General features: G+C 38.6%; 1 pseudogene; it reads right to left on the reverse strand.

The window, feature by feature from the left end:
- Nucleotides 1-8,529: 8,529 nt before the first annotated feature.
- On the reverse strand, nucleotides 8,530-8,884 carry LOC140502498 (small ribosomal subunit protein uS10-like; annotated as a pseudogene).
- Between the last annotated feature and the right edge of the window lie 2,283 nt (nucleotides 8,885-11,167).

The following is an 11,167-nucleotide window of genomic DNA, read 5'->3' on the forward strand; positions in this document are numbered from 1 at the left end:
CCTTCAACCCTCCTGTTTGGACAAGCAGTATTCTTGCACTAGACTTACAGTGTGGTTAACCAAACACACAACATGGGAAAAATCTAACCTATCTTATTAAAGGATAGGATCCTCCATGACTGAGCCAGTATGTTTGGTTTATGGGTCCAGAGTAGACAGGTTTTTAGTAGACATGGAGTAGATGCAAGACCCTAACCCCATGGTTCCAATATCCATTATGTACTTAGTTTAATAATTTTATAAATGACAGAGAAAAGGTCTAAAGTTTCCCATGCAGTTTTCAGTTCTGCTTAGCTATTAATTCTCCCTACTTCCCTTCCTAAAATGTGGTTATGTAAACAACAGTGCATGCAGGGACTTTATCTCAGTGAAGCTCTGTCTGGGTCCTCAGGCAGCAAATTTACTGAGATGCCAGCATGTCTTTCACCAAAATCACCTCATCTCGCAATACCACACTTGGTTTATTTAAAGCTTTCAAAATTAGCAACTGTGATTATTGTGTTAGGCAGCAGGAAATGAGATCTCATAAGCTTCCAGGGTTTGTATTTGGTTTTTTCTGTAAAACACAGAAAAGTCATTACAATATGGTATCATATTCAGTGAACAACCATGACCTTCAAAGCTGAACAAATGTAGGGTCTATGTATGCAAAACAGAAAAAAAAAAAAACAAATTTTAACTGTTACCTGAAATACTTCTGAAAATCCACTTAAACCCAAAATTTTTCTTCTTTCAAGTCATTAAGAAGCATTTATTAAATGCCTACTATGTGCCAGGCACTGTGCTAAACTCTAAGGATACTAAGAAAAGCAAAAAAACAGTCCTTGTTCTCACTCAAGAAGTTCACAGCCTAATGTGGAAGATAACATGTGAAGAACTATTGACAAACAAGAGCTATACCGGATAAACTGGAGATAATCTGAAAGGGAAGACCCTAATATTAATGATGGGAGAAGAGGTGACTTGCAGAAGATGGGAGGAAGGCACACGGGAAAGTCAGGAGGTGGAGAAAAGAATGAGAGTTCCAGGAACAGAGAAAGGCTTTTGAGAACACCCAGAGATAGGAAGTGGAGGGTCTTGTGTAAAGCACAGCAAGGAAGCCAGCATCGCTGGAGTATGGCAGTAAAGTGTAAGAAGACTGGAAAGGGAGGAAGGGACCAGATTATGAAGGGCCTTAAAAATCAAATGGAGGATTTGATCATTGATCCTGTAGACAAAAGGGAGTCATTGGAGTCTATTGAACAGAGGGGAGGGAGTATGGGACTCAGTCAGACACATTTTATAAGACCAATTTGATATTTAAGTGGAAGACAGACTGGAATGGGGAGAGATATGAGGCAGGAAGGATAAAGAGCAAGCTATTTCAACAGTCCAGGCTTTCAGTGATAAGGTTCTGCACTCAAGTAGTGGCAATGGGCCATCTATGTATATTGTTATGTAATAAAATCATAACTCCTAATTAGCTTCTGTTTTTCTACCAAGAAGAAAGACCTTCAGACAGGGAAAAATCATTCAATCAATAAACATTTATTAAACACCTCGTAAGTGCCAGTCACTGTACTAAGTGCTGGGGCTACGTTAAGAGGCAAATGAGAATCTTTGACTTTTATCAACTTATAATTTAGTGGGGGAGACAATAGGCGAACAAATCTACTCAAACCAAGGTATACACAAAACAAATATAAAAGAACAGAGAGAAGGCACTAAAATGAATAGGAGCTAGAAAAGGTTTCCTGTAGAAGATGATATTTTAATTGGGCCTTAACAAAGTCAGGAAAGCCAATGGTTGGAGTGAAGGAAGGAGAGTATACCTGTAATGGGGGAAAGCCAGAGAAAATGACTGGAGCCAAGAGACAGAGTATTATATTCGTGGAACAGCCAGGAGGCAAATGTCACAAGATCAAAGAGTATGTGGTGAATTGTTAGGTATAAGAAGACGGGAAAGGGAGGAGGAGACTATAAGGGTTTTGAATGCAAAACAGAACATTTTTCATTTTATCTTGGAGGTAATAGGAGACACTGGAATTTATTGCATTGGAGAGAGAAACAGTGAAAGCTGCACTTTAGGACAATCACTATAATGGAGAAAGAATTGGAGCAACAAGACACTCAAGGCAAGTAGACCCAATAGAAAGCTATTACATAATCCCAAGTGTGAAGTGATGAGGGCCTGCACTAGAATGGTGGCAGTGTCAGAAGTGAAAAGAGGGCATAGATGAGAGATGCTCCAAGATCAGCAGGCCTTGGCAACAGATTAGATATAGTGAGGGTGAGAAACAGTAAGGAATTGAGGGGAACTCCTAGGTAGTGAGTCTGAGAGACTGGGAGAATGATGTTACCCTCTGTAGTAACAGGGAATGTAGGATGGAGGGAGGGTTTAGGGGAAACAATCATGACTTCTGTTTTGAACATGTTGAGTTTAAGATGTCTATTGGACATCTAGCTTTGAGATGTCTGCAAGGCAATTAAAGATGCAAGACTGGAGATCAGCAGAGAAGTTAGGATGTAATAGATGGATTTCAGAATCATTAGCATTGAGATGGTAACTATATGTGTGGAAGCTGATAAGCTCACTAACGGCAACAGTAGAAAGGAAGAAGGGAAGAGGGCTCAGGACAGAACCCTAAGGGACATCTATGGTTAGAGAACAGAATGAAACTTTAATAAAAAACTAAAAGTCCTCCAAATTATAGGAGACCTTAAAGCAAGGAAAAAAAGTCTCTGGTTACCTTTAGTTCAAATCATCAGACACAGAAAAGTATTGAAAGAATTTGCAAATGTGATTGTTGTGACATTGTCCATGTTCTATTGTCTATCATAGAGAATGGGAGAGATGCCACAGGACTGGACATTAACCAGATGTTTCCATTTTTAAAAAGGTGAAAAAAGTAGCTACTTCCCTCCACATACTGGGAAGATTAGTGGCATTTCTCATAAAATGAGTTATTAAATGGGTGGTTTATGAGCACTTCAAAAGAGACGTACATATGACAATCTATCTCCCTAGGCCCACCTCTAGTACCCCCTTCTAGGAAGATTAGTCTTGAACTCAGTCATGGTTGATCAGATACCCAAGTCTAGGCTATGTCAGACACCTAAGCATCACTCATATGTTCTCTTTAATGCAATCTACATCCAGTTGGCCCTGGAGCAACAAAGGACTCAGCTACTGACCACAGAGAGATACCCAGGGGAATACAGAAACATGACACAGGCCCTTGGGTATTGTTCCCAGGTGAAGATCAGCCAGGGCCACATAAAACCAACATTAAAAGGGACTGGAAAGAACACCAGGCAGCTATAGCCAAAGCCTCTGCTAGCTCCCTAGAATCTGACTTGGCTGTTCCATGCCATACAATGCACCAAAGAAGATAGGCTTCCTTTGACAGACAAAACCAATACAGATTGACTTCATCTAAGTACTTTCTTTTATCTGATACAGGTTTAGCCAGAGCTCCAACTGAGCCCCTTTGCCCTGTACCTGTGGCTAATACATGTATTAATTAAGAGTAAGTCACACTAGGCTCACCTCATTTCCTTTTTTGACATAGATACTAGAAATGTCATAGAAATAGCAGATTTGAATTTTACAAGATGTTTGACAAAATTTTTCACCTTCTGTGAAGAAAGAATCACAGACAATGGCTCTAAACCTGAAAGGAACTTCCTATTACATCTAGCTCAATCTCCTCAATTCAAAAATGAGGAAATAAGTACCAAAGGAGGTTAATGTCTTGCCCAATATCACACATGCCATAAGCATCAGAGACAGAATTTGAACCCAGGTTCTCTTACTACAAAGCCCCCATACTTTCCACTACTCTAATGGAACGCTGCAGTACCCTATCATTAGCCATGCATTATTAAATGTTTTTTATCAATGACTTGAACAAAGGCATCCTTATCAAATTTGCAGATGCCATGAAACTTGTTGGGATCAATATATTGAATGAAGACTAAAGACCCAGCAAAATTTCAATAGAGGAAAACTATTGGCAGAGGCTGACAAGATGGCATTTCCCAAGAACAACTGTGAAATCCTACTCTCTGGTTCCAAAAATTAGCTTCACAAATATTAGGTGAGGGGTATAGGGCTAGAAAGCATTCCATATGAAAAAATCCTAGAGTAGAATTTAATAAACTTAATATAGTTCAGCAACATGACGTGACAGTACAAAAAAAAGCTAATGAAACATTGGGCTGCATTAACAGAAAAATAGCGTCTATGGGAAAAGAGTTTTGCTGTGTTGTCCTTATGAGATCACAACTGAAGAGTCATACCCCGCTTCTAGGATCCAGAACTGGTTGGTTGGTTGTTTGGTTGGTTGGTGTCCTCCATTCTTGAAGAGGACCAAAATGATACCACCATGAAAAACTCAAGTTTCAGTGTGTCTAACTGTGACTAATCAGACCAATATAAGCTCGGAATGCTCTACCGCAAATTGGGCACAGATAGTCAGTGTGAACATTTGGGGTGGATACTCCAAATTTGGGGATTCTATATTTACTTTATGCTGTCTCAATTCTGCTTTGCTCAGAAAGGATGGCACCCTTTCTGATGTGGGCATGCCATTCTGAGTGGTCCTGTGCCAGTGTCTCCCATATCCCACAATCAAATCCAAAGTATTTGAAAGAAACCCTGTATCTCTTCTCCTGACAATCATATGGCAATCACCTGTTCCTTGTGAGTTCTCCATAAAATAGTCTTTTGGGTAAGCATACGTTTTGCATTCAAACAATGTGACCAGCCATTGGAGTTGTGCTCTCTGCAGCATAGTTTGAATGCTTAGCAAATCATCTTGAGCAAGGACTTCAGTGTCTGGTACCTTATCCTGCCAGGTGATCCTCTGAATCTTCCTAAGATAGTTCAAATGGAAGCAATTCAGTTTCCTGGCATGGCGCTGGTAGACTGGTAGACTGTCCATGTTTCACAGGCATACAACAATGAGGTCAGTACAATAACTCTGTAGACTTTCAGTTTGGTAGTCAGTCTAATACCTCTTCTCTCCCAAACTTTTCTTCAGAGCCTCCCAAACACTTAGCTAACTTTGGCAACGCATGCGTCAACCTCATTGTCAATGTGTACATCCCTGGAAAGTATACTACCAAAGTAAGTGAACTTATTCATAGCATTCAAAACTTCTCCATTTGTTGTAACCGATGGTTCCACATATGGATGGTGTGATGATGGCTGATGAAGCACTTGTGTTTTCTTGGTGTTAATTATTAGGCCAAAATTAGCACAGGCAGCAGAGAACTGATCCACACTTTGTTGTATCTCAGCTTTAGAGGCTGCACTGAGTGCACAATCATCTGCAAACAGAAAATCATGCACCAATACTCCCTCCACTTTGGTCTTGGCTTGTAGTCTTTTCAGACTGAAGAACTTACCATCAATACTGTAGTTGACCTTGATGCCGTGTTCATCCTCATTGAAAGCATTTGACATCATGGCTGAAAATATCATGCCAAAAAGCATGGGAGCAAACACACAGCCCTGTTCACTCCATTGGTGACTGAGAAGGCATGAGATCATTGTCCACTATCCAGAATCCTCACAGCAAATATTGGCATCTAATAGACTGTGTGATTGTAAGGAGAAGAAACAGACCAGATGTGAGAGTGACAAAGGCAATGTGTGGTGCAGAGTGCTGGACTTATCATAGACTTGTCCTTTCCAAGCTAAATATTCTCATTCATCGAAAGTGCTGCCCCCAAGGCAAAATGACTACCAGCAGAATTAATGTCAACAAATTAGAGCTCTTCTCTGAGCTTGAACAGTTTGCTGCTGACTTGGAAGGAAAGTTCAGTCAACACACAGTTGGCAACAGTGGAGCAGAAAAGGAGTGGGTAGCTTTCAGAGATTTGTTGTACAGCACTGAATTTGCTCATCTGGATCAGAACACTCGCAAATACCAAGACTAGTTTGATAAAAATGATGGGGAAATTCAGAAGCTGATAAATGAAAAATGTGAACTCCACAGGATTTACCAGCAGGATAATTCATCCACCTCTAAGGAGGCAGCATTTAATTCTATCAAAATCAAAGAACAAGCAAAGCTTAGAGAGATGCAGGATTCCTGGCTCAGTAAGAAGGCAGATGAAATTCAGTTTTATGCTGACAGTAACAATCCAAAGCGCTTTTATGATTCCCTGAAAGGTATTTATGGACCAAAAACCTATGGTCCTCTGCTCTGTGCTGATGGAGCCACATTGATTCGTGATAAGGACATGATCCTAGAGAGATGGACTGAACACTTCCATAGTGTTCTCAACAGACCATCATCAATCAATGCTGAAGCCATTGACCATTTACCTCAGGTTGAAGTCAGTTCCTCCTTAACTGAACTTCCAACTGAAGAAGAGGTTTTGAGGTCCATTAGGCTCCTTTCACGTGGCAAAACACCTGGTGTTGATTCTATTCCAGCTGAGATTTACAAGATAGGAAGGAAGACCATGGCTCATACAAAAGCTGACTGAAATTTTCCAGGTTATATGGCAAGAGGAGGTTATCCTCCAGGAGTTCAAGGATGCCTCCATTGTCCATCTCTATAGAGGTAAAGGGAATAGATTATCCTGAAACAATCACAGGGGAGGTCTCTCTTAGTCATTGCTGGCAAGATTCTTGCTAGAGTCCTCCTTACTAGACTGATCTTTCAGCTGGAAGATGGTTATATACCTGAGAGCCAGTATGGCTTCAGAAAGGGCCGAGGAATAGTCAATATCATGTTTGCTGCCCAACAATTCCAGGAGAAATGCCAGGAGCAGAACAGAGGTCTGTACACAATGTTTATAGATCTGACCAAGGCCTTTTACATTGTTAGTCATGAGGACTTACGGAAAATTATATCAAAATTTGGTTGCTCAGAGAAGTTCATCAGTATTGTACATCAATTTCAGAATCCAGAACTATGGAGGTATAGAAGGATCATTAACAATTTGTAGCACCTCCTTGTCATTTCCCTTTCTTGGTTCAAAGCTTCACAAACTAACTCTAAGACCCTGAACTAATCCCTTAATCTTTGTTCAACTCAGTTTCTCATCTACAAAATGAGACTCTACACAACATCTACTTCCCAGGGTTGACAAATAAAATGAGGAAGATGAATGTCTAAGACAGTGAAGGGACCTGAAACCTTTCCATAAGAAAACAAGGGAAATTTTTCCAAGATTGGAAGGGTTGAGGTTTTTTGAGGGTAGGGGAAAGATTTGGAGAGAGAATAATTGTGTGAAAGAAGTAGTAGATGCATTCTTATGGACACTGAAAGGCAGAACTAGAATCAATTAGTAGAAGTCACATAGTTCAATATAAGATAAATATTTTGGTTTGTTGTGTTTTCTGATTAAAACAGCATTAAATCAAAATCCCCATGTTTTTGAGCCCCTACTGTTGAAAGTTTTTTAAAAAGTATTTTAGGATGCTTTCTTGTCCTAGCAAATAGAATCTAATGGAGCATAACAAAGCTTTCCCTGATGGTTCAGGATCTCACAATACCTCAGGGTCAGTCTTTGAAACATCACTAAACATCATCTAGAACAGCACCTGAAGATGTAGCCAGCTAAGACTTTGTAAAATATTAATTACTAATACCAGTTTACTTTCTTATTACTGATCTCAAAATTCTTCCCAAAGTGGATCACAGAAAAAGGATTAACTAACTGAGAATTCGAATTAATCATATTTAACTCTAACCAAAATGTATTTTCAATGTGCCATCAAAATTGCAATGATTTTACTTAATAAAAATAATAGCGATAATAGATAGCATTTGTAATGCACTTTACCAAAAAAAGATTGTTAAAGTGCTTTACAAATATTATCTCACTTTATTATCATATCAACCCTGGGAGGTAGATGCAAATTTTTTCTCCATTTTAGAGATGAGAAACTGCAGCAAAGCATAAATGACTTGCCCACGATCACATGGCTGATAATTAAGTGTATGAGACTTTGAATCAAAAAAGGGAAATGACAGTTGTTGGAAGGCCTGCAAGAAGATAGGCGTAATAATGTACAATTGATGCAACCATGAAATTAAGGCAACCATTTGGGAAAGGAATTTGGAACTATGCATTAAAAGTTACCAAGTTCATATACCTTCTTAACAGTGACGCTACAACTAGGCTTATACTCCTAAAGAGATCAAAGAAAAAGGAAAAGGCCCTTATTTTCAAATATATCTATATATATATGTATGTATATATATATATATATATATATATATATATATATATATATATATATATATATATATATAGCAGCTCTTTTCCTAGTAGCAAAGAACTTGAAAGTAAATAGAGGAAGGTTCCCTTTATTTGGGAAATGGATGAACAAATTGTGTCATATAAAATTAATGGAATATGATTGCGAAATTTTAAAAAATGAGGAAAGTGAAGTTTCTGAACAAATATGTGAAGATGTATTAACTGATGGATGCAGTTGAAGAAGAAAAAAAACAGAATCCAGAGAGCAACTTATATCATAACATTTTTAATAGCTCCAATCAATTTATTAGAAGTGATGATTGATTAGGCATCTGCAATGGTGACTTCAACTTCTACACCTGGCTCAATGCTGATAGAAGTGATCTGTTTAATAATTTCATAAGGATGGTACAAATCAATAAGGAGTTTGCAGATTCTCATCTGGAGCTGATCCCAAGTCTTCCAACCTTAACTGCAAGGATATTTTCTAGTTGTGATTCAAAGGGTCTTAGTAAGCATTCAAACAGGTCTCTTCGCTTTCAGGTTCTTTTCTTTGGTTCCTCTAATTAGGTCAACACATACTATCTCAAGTGATTTCAAAACTGGGGCTACTGAGGGTGATTCAGTTCTGGTGAATGGTCACTTTGAACTCCACATGTGTCTTGCCCGCATCTGCCATTACAGTGGAACAGTTTCCTGACCCGTTTATTTTTCGATGAGAGCAAACATTGGTGAGTAAAGAGGAGGAGAGGCACGGACATGGACTCCCCCAGCTGCAGGGGTGGTACCTTCACTAAAGAACAAAATATTATAAAGGAAAGCAACTAACAAATTCTCCAGAACTCTGATCAATGCAATGACTGACATGATTCCAGAAGACTATCAAGCACATACTTCTCATCTCCTGAAAGAGGAAATAAACACAAGATGCAGAGTAAACCATGTTTTTTCAGACATGGCCAATAAGAAGATTGGTTTTGCTTGATGATATGCATTTGTTACAAGAGGTTTTTGTGTTTATTTCTTTTTTGTAGTGGGAGGATACAAGAGGTAAATATAGGCTAGCCCTCTCCCCAAAAAATAAAGAAAAGAAGGTCATTTGGAGCATCTTAAATGCACAGAAGACCACAAAAAAATCACAAACATGATAGCTTTGAAAATTAATCACTGAATATATCATATATTTTTAAAAGATAACTTCTTAAATTATCTTGTATCTGTTTGTATATCTATCCTTCAGATGTCAGGTACAATTCTTTTTTTCATTTTGTGTTAGTATATCAACTGTGCTTAGACACAGGGTCTTATATAAAACATTTGCTTGATAAATGTTTGTTGAATTGATTTGAACTGAACCCAACTTAACTGAATTGAACTGAACTGGGTTATTGTGGAGATCACAAACATGAAGTGCCTCAGAATTGTAAAGTGTTCTATGATGTGGGAAATGATTATATTAGGCTCTCCTTTCAAAAAAACTCTGATGCTAAATGTTCATCACTGTTGCACTGCCAGTTGTGGTTTATAATTATGCAAATAACTCCAAAGGCACAGACTCCAATAATGTGACTGAATAGGGTCCACCTGCTTTAGCTGGGCAACCTCTTCAGCGCTTCACTTTATTTTGTCACTGAATTCTTAAACCGTCAAGGCTTTTAATTGGATGGTGGTCTCCATGGCATGATTCACAGATGAATGATCCAAGTTAGACTAGGAGAAGGAGTCAAGGAAAGATATTTATATGTAAAATATTCACATAGAGCAAATCACTTTTTGGAGAAAGTCACATATATTTTAGGTAATTTTGTTAAAAATAGGATATACCTAAAGAAAAGAAATATAAAGGGAGAGTCATACTTTTCTTGTCAAAGCCTCTGGAACAAGCGACGCTGACTTCCATTACTATTTATAACCAGGGCTTCACTTTCTTTCTATTATTCAGGAGAAGGGCTGTAACCATAGGAGCAGTGGAAATGAGTGAGAACACAGAACCAGATTTGCATTCTGCTATGTAATTCCCCATGCAAATTTTGGCCCCATGTGAAGTCGGGCTTAAGTATAAAAACCATCGGTTAGTGACTGTTCAAGAGTTGCTTTATCAGTAAAAACCAGGAAAGTCTGAGAACAGGAAAATGTCTCAATCTCTAAGATAGGAAAAGAATTCTAAGGTGCTACATGAGAATTGCTTCAGGAAAATGAACAGAGCCAGGGACTGCTGGGAAGGTCAATGCCATATGAATAACGTACATCATTCAAAGGTAGAAGGTATTGGTCTTTGAGTCAGAAGAGCAGAGGTAAGTCCTGGGTCCAATTTTTATTAGCTGTGTAACCTATAATAAGTCATAAGATCATAGATATTGAGCTACAAAGGACTGGAGGCTAGCTAGCTCATTTTTCCTTTTTCATAGATGAGGCAAGTAGTTCAGTGGATAAAGGACCAGGCCCCCAGTCAGGTAGACCTGAGTTCAAATCTGACCTTAGACTTATAATTACAGTGTGACCCTGGGCCATTCACTTAATCCTGTTCCTCAGTTTCCTCATCTGTAAAATGAGCTGGAGAAGAAAGTGGAAAGCCACTCTTTGCCAAGAAAATCCTAAATCGGGTCACAAAGAGTTGAGCATGACTAAAGCAACTAAACATAAATGAGGAAACTTAGTGATTCTCAGTTTTATATTTTATGCTCTTAAAAACATTCTTCTGTCCATAGACTTCACCCGACTGAAAAAAGGAATCTAGCACACAAAAGAAATTATTAAAAGCACCTTAACTAGAAGACATCTTTCCTGATCCCCTAGTCATTCAGGGATCTCTCCTTCCTCCAATAAACATTTATATCTGTATCTGTGTAAACACTGTATTCACTCAGTATCTAAAGGGTTGGACTTGTATTTTGTTTTGGTCTTTTACCCCAATGCCCATCTATAATTCATGACATATAGGTGGCGTTTAAATATCAGATTG

The sequence above is a fragment of the Notamacropus eugenii genome, chromosome 4 (genome assembly GCF_028372415.1).
Source record: "Notamacropus eugenii isolate mMacEug1 chromosome 4, mMacEug1.pri_v2, whole genome shotgun sequence".
Lineage (NCBI taxonomy): Eukaryota > Metazoa > Chordata > Mammalia > Diprotodontia > Macropodidae > Notamacropus > Notamacropus eugenii.